The sequence below is a fragment of the Peromyscus eremicus genome, chromosome 23 (genome assembly GCF_949786415.1).
Source record: "Peromyscus eremicus chromosome 23, PerEre_H2_v1, whole genome shotgun sequence".
NCBI classification, from domain to species: Eukaryota; Metazoa; Chordata; class Mammalia; order Rodentia; family Cricetidae; genus Peromyscus; species Peromyscus eremicus.
In genome coordinates this window covers 15,105,469-15,114,881 of record NC_081438.1, presented here as the reverse complement: position 1 = coordinate 15,114,881, position 9,413 = coordinate 15,105,469, and the positions used below count along the sequence as shown (strand labels likewise).

Below are 9,413 nucleotides of genomic sequence, written 5' to 3'. Positions count from 1 at the left end.
TCTTCCATCCTGGGTTGCAGGACTCTTGACTGTCCCCTGAGCCCCAGGTGACAGATCTCTTTAATCCGCCTCTTGACCCAGGCAATTAATTGCATTCTGGCGATCGATCGTGGCCCTGATCTCGCTTTAGCCCCTGGCCCAGCACATGCAGCCTCTAGTGGCCTATCCCTCCTCCTGGGTTGAAGCTGAGACCCTCTGCAGCAAGCCTCTTTTCCCCAGCCTCTGGGGTGAGCCTCCTAGTACAAGGTTGGTGCGGATTGTTGGTGATTTTCCTACCCAGCCCCAGGCTGAACCCGGTGACTCCATAGGAGGCCTGTGAGGCAGCCTTGCTAGGTCCTTTCTGCAGATGGGCCCCAAGGTCAGCGTCCCCCATCCCTTCCCCTCATCTCCGCCCTATTTGTTCCCCAGGCCAGGGATTCTTGGAGACAGCTGGGGAGGTGAAGTCCCCTCTGTGGGGCCTTGACCCTCTTTCATGCCTCTCCCCACCTCCCATCTGAAAAGCAGAGAGATGACCTGGGGGATGTAGTGGCTTTAGTGGTGGGGTGCTTGCCTGACATGCACGAGGGCCTGGGTCCCACCCCTAGTTGCTCAAAAACCAAAATGAATCATACTAAAAGAAAACCAGAGTGGTACTTGTTGGGAGTGAAGGTTTGCAAGGGCCCAGGGCCCATGTGGGTGACTGCTGATGGACAGGTGGATAGCAGATGGTGTCTCGGGTTGCCTGGGCCTCTGTGGGCTCCCGGCCTGGTTTGTCCTGGCCTGGCCTATGCTTGGCTGTGAGCCAGACTGCCTCTGACCACAGAGAGGCCCCTTCCCTGGGAAGGCGGTCGATGCGGCTTCTTCCTGGCCTCTGCCTCTAATTGCTCCCTCTGGTTCTGCCTTTCGTAGACTGCCCCGCCCCCCACCCCCCACCCCTCGGTGAGAAGCTAAATGACTGTTCTGAGAAGCCGATTCCCAGGCCACGGGTGGAGGTGGAGGAGGGCTGGTAACCTGGGTAGAGGCCCCAAACACCAAGTCCTGAGGATCGAGGACTCCCCCCAATTCTTCCTGACTTTGTGGTCCTGGGGATGGAGGTTTTCTCCATTCGTGAGATGGGGTCAGGATAGCTGGCACCCTCCTCCTAGGGTTGAGGAGACGCTCCAAAGGGCTGCTGTGAAGCCCACGTGGTGGCTTTGGTTATGGTTCCTGTGGTGTGAGTCCCCCCTTGTCAGTAATTCCACCCAGACTGAAGAGGCCTGATGTCTTGGGGACCCAGGCAGATGCACTTGGAAGCCAGGGGTTCTTGTGACAGTGGGGGTCTGCTTTTCATTCCTCTCCTGACCTTGTGGTCCCCTTGGGTGCAGCCTGTGTCCCTGTGCTCTGTCACCCAGGCCCTGTCATGTGACACCCCCCCCCCCAAACCCCGCGCCCCCATCCCACGCCTCCCCTGTGCTGCTGGCCCTCTTGGCCTTGGTTTCCCAGCCCCTGCCCTGCTCGTGGGAGGGCTGCAGGGGTGAGGCTGCTGCCATCCACCTCCTGCCGTGGCCGTGGCCGCCAAGCTGCTGGAACTGAGACCTTGGTGGCCTCTCTGTGATTGCTTCTCTACAGCTTCAAGGAGAGCCGCCGAGGGCGGGCGTCTCAGCTGTCACTTGAGAAGGAAAATAAAATATCCCCGTGGCTTCTAAATGGAAGGGCGGTGGAGCGGCCTCCTTTGCTTGCCTGTCTCAGCTGCTGGCTCCCACAGTGACACAGGCCCCTTGGGGACAGGGTAGGCTTCCTGTTTACCTGGTGTGGAAAGATGTACCCAGCCGGGGCTATCCTGGGAGGGTGGGGGATCCCCCAGGTCCCACAGAGCCTTGGGGCCCTGGCTGCCCCAGCCTTGAGCAGCTGGGCTGTGTTGTTCCAGGGCCTCAAACTACGGTTTATAAGACTGGCGCAGGGGTGGGATGGGGTGGGGCGTGTGCGTCTCGAGCATGTTGAGGGCTGGGCCAGATCTGTGTCTATCTAGCTTAGGGCTTCTAGGACATTGCCTCTTGTGGTGTTCCTGCAATTGGCTATAGAGCTTGGGGCGGGGGCGGGGGCGGGGGTGGGGGTGGGGGTGGTGATCTCCTGGTGAGAGATGTTTCTTCTCCAGGCACCTGCTGGGGGACCGGATTGATGCTGAGGGTCCTGAGTGGGAGCTAGGTGCTGAATGCCGGAGCAGTGCTGGTCTGGATTGGAGTGTGGGCTGCAGGGCAGGATCTGGGCTCCAGGGTCTCTGCCCATCCACACTTACCCTCTTTTACCTGGGGACCAAGGTCATCTGTGGAAGGTATGACTGCTAGCCAGAAAGGCTGGGAAGGGAGAGGGATTTGTGCCGAGCGCCTCCTGGGATCATCACCAGTGGACAGTTTCTGTCATCTGTCCAGGGACACAGGAACTGGGAGGCATAGGCCTGGCATGGCTGGAGCCTTGGGGAGCACAGAGCTGGGCCTTGCTCCTGGGTCTCTGCCGCAGGCTCATGGCTTAGATCCAGACTGTTTAGCTCTTCCTGTAGGAGTGAGTTAAATGGGGTCTGGGGAAGGGCACTGCCTCAATTTCTGAGACTGCCCTTGGTGTGCAGGCTGGGCCTGTCACCCCATCCCTGTGACTCCTAAATGTTAGAGCAGGTCAGTGCCCCTTGTCCTGCAGCCATGCCCTTCCCAGGCTCCGCAGAAGCCGCCCCCCCCCCCCCCCGCCCCCCCCCCCCCCCCCCCCGCTTTGCCCTCTGTCTCCTCCACAGCCAAGCTGGTCCTTGATCTTGAATGCCTGACTGCAGCTCCACATGCCCCGCCCCCCCGCGCCCTCCCCCATCCATCCATTGCAGGTTCATTCAATGTCCCTGGAGCTGCTTTTCCTGGTACCCCCGTGGGGTGTGTGGGTGTGGGCAGATGTGGCTACATCATGTCTCTCTGTCACCTCTCTCCCTGACCTGGAGCCGGGAGCTCAGCAGCCTGCCCTCCTGTGGCTTTGTTTCTGGGCTGGGCAAGGGAACAGTCAGGTGGCTTCCCCAGGAGGACTTGGTGCCTGTCCTGTTCTTAGGAAGGCTGGGAAGGGGTGTGGGGCAGAGTTGGATGTGCAGTTAATGGGCCTTGCTTTGAGGGCCAGCTCTGCCGGAGGCCTGGGAGAGGTGCCTTGGGAAGTGCCCCCTCCCCCAGCTGCCTTGCTGGGAACTGACTTCTAAGCCCCAGGGGGAAGGAGGAGCCCTTGAAACTTCCTCCAGCTGCAGGAGTGGCACCCCTCCCTCAGTGTGTCTGCTAAGTGAGGGCTACTGGCGGAGTAGGGGGGCCTTGGGCGAGAGGAGTGGTGGGTGTGCAGACATGGGTGTGGAAAGTCAGCTCGCCAAGCGTGCATGCACCGGGGATGGAGAGGAGGGTGCATGTGTGCAGTGTGCTTGTGAGCAGAGTACCTGTGAAGAGGGACAGGTGTGGCTGCAAGCCACACAGGCCAACAGTGGGTGTGACATTCCGGGACAGCACAGGGAGGGAGTGAGAGGGAGCAATGGAGAGTGGTGGAGGCTTGCTGAGTGCTGATGAGCAGCCGGGAGCACGGAACCCAGGGAGTGCTCCCGGTGGCAGGACAGTGCTCCCGGAGGCAGGAGGCGAGGCCGCCTGTTAGAAGTATTGCACACGGGAACCCAGCTGCTGTCTGGGTTATATGTGTATGTTCCTATACACATGTATGTGCCCGTTTTTTGGTTTGGTTTGTTTTTGTTTGTTTGTTTGTTTGTTTTTTTGGACGGGATTTCTCTTTATAGCCCTGGCTGTCCTGGAACTCTGTAGACCAGCCTGGCCTTGAACTCCGAGGTTGGCTTGCCTCAGCTTCCTGAGTGCTAGGATTAAAGACATGTGCCGCCACCACCACGTGGTGTATGAGTCTGCTCTTGTTTGATATCTGTTGCTGTGATAAAGCACGTCACCAAAAGCAACTTAGGAGGAAAGGGTTTATTTCTACTTACGCTTTCCAGGTCACGGCCCTGTCGTTGAAGGAAGTCAGGGTGGGAACTTAGGCAGGAACTGAAGCAAAAACCATGAGAAACGCTGCTTACTGGCTCACTCCGGCTCATGCGCAGCTAGCTTTCTTATATAGTCCAGGCTCAACTGCCTAGGGATGGTGCCACCCACAGTGCGCTGGGCCCACCCACATCAGCCATTAGTCAGCACAGTCTCACAGACGTGGCCACAGGCCCATCTGATAGAAACCATGCTTCACTTGAGGTTCCTTCTTGTAGGTGACTCCTGGTTGTGTCAAGTTGACAATAAAAAGTAGGACAAAGCCTGTGTCTGAGCTGCGCCCATCCATCCTGGGCCCAGGCTCGGATGTAGCTAGGGGAGTGGGCTCCAGGCTCCAACCTCAGCCTCAGGCCTGAGAAGCTGGGACAGCCACCTCAGGTAACTGTCAGAACTAAATGAGGAGCTGGTGAGACTGGCCGTCTTTTTATCCCCACCTGGAGCTGTCCACAGGCCTTTGTGCATCCCTCTGCAGGCGGAGCGCTTCTAGTCCTTGGTCGGCTTTTGTGGCGTCCATATGGGATGACCTCCGTTTGTCTGTGCTGCCCTCCCTGATCACCCACCCTGTTGTCTGCTGTGTGACATGGCCTGGTTTGCCGCCTCACCTCGCATATATCCAACGCCTCCACTCTGTTCTCCAAAGCAGCATGGGACCTTGTTCCTCCTCAGCCAAGACCTGACTGGAGGCCTTGTCGATCAGGCTGTCCCCTGCCTGCTGTCCCTCTGTGGGCAGCCATGCCTGCCCTGTCCAGTGCCTTGCCTGGGACCCTGGCTCTCCCTGTGTCTCCTGTCTGTGGTGTTGGCAGTCCCTGCCAGTGTGACAGTCGCCTCTCTCAGCAGTCCTGCTGGGCTCCCTAAATGGGCAATACCTCCCTTGGACCCAAATCTGTTCTTCGCTACTGGCCCGCACTGATCCTGTGATCGCCAGACACTGTATTGAAGGGGTCGCAGGCAGCGAGGACCTGGAGGGGATGACCCCATTTCCCAGCTGACCTCCCAGGGTAGGGGCCAGTCTTCCTGCTGCTCGGGAGGGAGGATGCCCGCCTTCCAGGCCTGGCGCTGCCCAGCCCATTACAGACAGGCTGCAGGTGGCTGGCTGCTGAAGCTTCCGGGAGCAATGCCCGTCCTCCCCATTCCAGCTTCCCACAGGGCCTGTCTCTGGAGTTGCTGCAGATGGCGGGACCCGGTGCCAAGCCCCGGGGCATCACAGCAAACAAAGGCTTAAAGAGGACACAGAGCAGAAAGAAGCGACAGGATGGTCCCCTGTGAGTCGCCTGCAGCTGCCCCTTCAAGCCCGGAGTTTAAGGGGCCTGCCAGGGCAGGCAGTGTGGGAGTGCAGGCCCTGGAGCTGGGCTGCTAGCCCTGGATTGAGAGTTGGCAGTGCCAGCCAGCAGTCACAGGAGTGTGCCGTGTGCACACCCTGACACCTTACACACTCACTTCCAGCATGCCTGTGAGGTTGATGTTTCTCCTACTGTGAACATTTCAGAGATGCACATTAAGGCACAGAGAGGGAGGTCGCTGGCTTCCAGGCTGCACAGCTGGGACCTGAGGTGCTCGCTCCAGAGCCTGAGCACGTGCACTTCCTCCTTCTTCATTGGCCTCTTCTCTTTGGCCAGGGACAGGGATTCCCAGACTCTACTAGAGGCCAAGATGTTGTACATTGGGAGGGATCTTGGACATGACTTTGAGGGGCCAGCTTGTTTCTGAGGGAGCACTGAGGTCGGGATGCCAGACCTGCCCAGGGTCACAGCTGTCTGTGGTGTTTGGGACTGTGTGGTGTGCTACCCACTGCGCTTCCACCCTCCTCATCCTTTTGCCACACAGTAAAGAATTCGTGACTGTTGAGAGACCATTCAGGGTTGTAACTGTAGTGTTTCGGGATGCTGAGGCAGGAGGATCGTGAGCTTCAGGCCAGTCTGTGTTACATAGTGAGTATCTGTTTCGAAAACTAAAAAGCATGGGCCTGTGGGTGCAGGTCCAAGTGTGATTATGTAGGTGTCTCTGATGCTGCCTACAGGTTAGCCCAGCTTCTGTGGGGAGTCTTTTTTTTTTTTTGATGTCACAGGGCAAACGCCTGCTTGGCTGTGTATAGATTCCTCCATGTTGGTGGCCTCAGCTCCTGTGAGTTCCAGCTGCTCCCCGTTCTGGTCAAACACTTGATGTTGTCTAATTTCAGCCAATCCTGGTGCCTCCAGACTTTACCTGCACCCTGGGAGTTTTGTCCTGTGCCATTGGCCATCGTCCCCTTTTGGGCGTTTTGGAGCCAAGTCCTCTGCTGCCTCAGTCTTTATATGGTGACTTGTTCAAGGATTTTTGTTTGTTTTGATCTGGTGACACTGGGGATTGAACCTAAAGGCCTCATGCATGCTAGGCAGGGGTTCTACCACCCAGCCACCCTCCCAAAAATAAAAAAAAAAGCCCTCTTTTTACATTTTATTTTTTAGACAAGATCTCACTAAGTTGCTCAGACTGACTTTGAACTCAGTCTGTAGCTCGTGGCCCTTGAACTCATGACCTTCCTGCCTCAGCCTCCTGTGTACCTGTGACCAGGTGCTGCTTGGTTAGGGGTTTGTGAGTGTGGATGGTAAATGTACCGGCCAGCTTACTTGCTGCTTCTTGGGGTTCTGGGGGAGTTGCTGGGGCAGGGTCATGGCCATGATGGTCTTGCAAGGGGGCCTCCCCCTCTGGGTGTGGGCTTCTTGGAACCAAAGGATTGGGGTGCAGGGGTTGTGGGAGTGAGATTTGGGTTATCTGAGCCTCAGTTTCCTTCTCTGTGTGTCAAGGTGCCTCCCTCATAGGGTCACTGGGAAGTCCCTATCCACATGGGGATCTGTGTTGTTTAGTAAATCTGTGATGTTTAGTAACGAGACACCCATTTTCTCCCACAGCTCGCCTGAGTCTTTGACGACACAGCCTCCTGGTGGAAGTTTCTGGTAGGTTTATCTTTATTTCCACTTGCTGCCTAGGGTATGTGGGGACCCATTCTGCCTGGCTCTTCTGGTGGAAGCTGGTCTGGAGTGTTTCGGAGCCAGGGTCTGTCTGTCTAGCAGGTGGGAGAGGCGTGGAATGGGGCTTGGTACTTCAGGGTTGTCTAGGCAGAGTAGAAAGCCGCTGGGTACTGTGAACCCCCTACCCTTCCCATTGGCCACTGTTGGGAGAGTTTGTTCTTTATCCATTGATAAATTGCTGTTTGTTATTTCCTTTCTTTTTGCGGTACTGGGGATGGAACCCATGTGAGGCAAGCACTAACCATAGAGCCACGCCCCCGGCTCTCTTTTCAGACAAGGTCTCACTAAATGGCCCTGGTTCGCCTTGACCTCACTTCATAGCCCCGGCAGATTCTGAGCTTGAGATCCCCCTGCCTCTGGGATGACTGTTAACTTCTTTCTGAAGCACCTACTGTGCGTCAGTCGTGCAGTGGGTGATGGGGACAGCTGACAAGCTGGACAAGGGTCCTGTCCTCCGCACACAGCCAGCAGTCAGCAAGCCTGACGTGAGGTGCCGTTGGGTGAAAAATGATCCCAGGCAAGAAGGGTTAGGGGTACAGTTTCATATGAGGTCTCCAGAAAACGGCATTTGAGGCTGGAGAGATGGCTCAGTGGTTGAGAGTATTAGGTGTTCTAGAGGACCTGGCCAAGTTTGTTTCTCAGACCCGTGTGGTAGTTCACGCCATGTCTAACTCCGTTTCCAGGGGATCTGACTCCCTCTCCTGGCCTCCGCACACACCAGCCACACATGTGGTACACAGACATACTGGCAGGCAAGCACCCATACACGTAAAATAAAGAAGATGGCGATGGAGGCCTGAGAAAGGGGAAGGGAGGTGTCTGGGGGCAGACAACCTGTGCAGAGGTCCTGGTACAGTCTGTGCGGGGCTGCCTGGTTGACAGGACTCTGCCTCACTTGTGGGGTGTCTGGCTGGGATGCCTCTCATTGTCTTGAGCCTTTGAGGCGCCCCAGTAGTCAGGAGGGGAAGGCGCTCCCCCTCCCCCATGGGTCCGCTCCTCTTTCAGGCTGGCATTGAACTTGTTATGCAGCCTTGAGCATCTGATTCTTTGATTCCCCTGGCCCTGCCCTGCAGTTAGATGTGTGTGCCACCATACCTGGTTTGTAGGGTGCTGAGGCTCAAACACTGCGTGCCAGGCAAGCGCTTACCGACTGAGCCACTTCGGCAGCCAAAGGCTGTGGTTTCATCCGAGGCAGGAAAGGGTGGGCATGAGTCTGTGGGGGTGGGGCTGTCCACCCGGTCTTTGAGAGTGGAAGGAACAGCCTGGTTGTCCCCCCCCCCCCCTTTGCTCTCCATCCATCCGCATCTCGCCTAATGGGGAGCCACCTCAGCCTGACTTATCCTGCCTGTCACGCCAGTGGCCCACCCGAGGACGATAAAAGGGCTTTTTGTCTGCAAGCACTTAGCTTCCTCCACTGGGGCGATCCATCATGCCTGTGGGAGGAGGGGAGCAGACAGGGGGGGAGGGCGGGGAGCCAGGGACCCAGGCGTCTCCTCAGCCAAGACAAGGCTGTCTGGGAGCTGCAGGATCAGGCTAGGAATGTCCTGAACCCCATCCCCAGTGGGCAGAGGGCCATGAGGCCTTTTGGAGACCCTTGTGTCTTGGGGTGATCTGTTGAGGGAGAGGGGACAGGGTTCTGGGTGATAAGCTGGCCACCTGCACACATCCTCAGGTCCCTGCTGAATACTTCGTGGAATGACCTTATTTAATCCCCGGAGTACTTGAAAAGCGCCCTGTCACTGTCCCCACGTTGGCTGGGAGGGGAAGTCCCTACATTGCTCTGCACTGCTGAGGACCTTGGGGTTCTGTGGTGGGCCTGGCCCTGCTGCTGTGACCTTGCCGTGGGCAGTGGGGGCTCTAGGGCTTTTTAGAGGAGTGCCATTGGAGTTTTAGAATCGGGCGGAGATGAGGTTTATCTGAGCCTTGACTGAGAGGTATGCTGGCAGACGTAGAGGGAGGCTGGTATTGGGGGGAAGGTTTTGGGGGCCTAGGACACTCAGGAGTACAGTCAGGGCAGGCAGAGTGGACAAATTCCGGGAGTACGGTCAATGGGCTCACACTCTGGGTTGTGTATCCCGTGTGGACAGTGGGGCTGGTTTTGTCCTCAAGCCCTGGCTGTGGATATCGTGGGCCAAAGAGCACAGGCCTCCCCCTCCCTTCCCTATGGGTCAGCGTCCTCCATCCCCTGGCTCCTTCCCAGCTCAGGGTGCTGAACCCTGGCCAGGCTCCTGCCTTCCTTTCTGCCCTCCCCTCTTTTCCCCTCCTTCCCCCAGGGCCACCCTCAAATGACAGCAATTAATGGTGCCTGTGATGGCGGAGTCTGACAGCTGAGCAGCCTGCCTGCAGCTGCCCTGCTAATCGGGCCCGGGGGACCCCCTCCCCTTGCTTGTTCTAT

At 57.5% G+C, this 9,413-nt stretch overlaps 1 protein-coding gene across 1 annotated transcript in view; it reads left to right on the top strand.

The window, feature by feature from the left end:
• Nucleotides 1-6,895: 6,895 nt before the first annotated feature.
• Nucleotides 6,896-9,413, top strand: part of Ncor2 (nuclear receptor corepressor 2) — a 137,025-nt gene continuing 134,507 nt past the window's right edge. Inside the window, exon 1 of the mRNA XM_059249863.1 lies at nt 6,896-6,943. The gene's annotated coding sequence lies outside the window, so the exon portion shown is untranslated. The remainder of the gene's footprint in view (nt 6,944-9,413) is intronic.